Here is a 549-nt window from a genome sequence, read left to right as displayed (position 1 = left end):
TTTGTTCTCAATTCTAAGAAGGGGCAAAGTGTCCACATGTTTGCCGTTTGCCATCTGGTAATCTCTGGAGTTAGTTGTTATAGTTGTCTCTGGTTAGAGCTTGTTCCTCTCATGATTCTGTTAGCCTCTATGAGCAGACCTGGGAGACTAGCTCTCTCCTGACTTTCAGTGATTAGAGCACTCTCTGCAGGCAAGCTTCTCTCTTTCAGGGAAGGTGCACAGGTATCTGGCGTTCAGACCTGCCTCCTGGCAGGAGATGAAGGCCCAAAACAGGGCCTGTCCCAGAAGCTGTTAGCTTCTGTAGTCCACACTCTCACCTGTGCAGACTAGTCTCAGAGGGATCTGGGAACCAAGATGGCTCCCCCAGGTGCTCCTACAAAGCCCTCCCAGGTGGGGCAGACACCTCTCCTCTGTCAGGGAAGGTGCCCGGATGTCTGGATCCCAAAATGGGGTCTGCCTCGGAATCTGTGTGGCTTCTGCCTGTCCCAGAAGCTGTTAGCTCTGTAGTCCACACACTCACCTGCGCAGACTAGTCCCAGTGGGATCCGG

Source organism: Mus caroli, chromosome 4 (genome assembly GCF_900094665.2).
Source record: "Mus caroli chromosome 4, CAROLI_EIJ_v1.1, whole genome shotgun sequence".
NCBI lineage: Eukaryota > Metazoa > Chordata > Mammalia > Rodentia > Muridae > Mus > Mus caroli.
The sequence above is the reverse complement of the archived record's forward strand: the minus strand, read 5'-3'. Positions refer to the sequence as shown.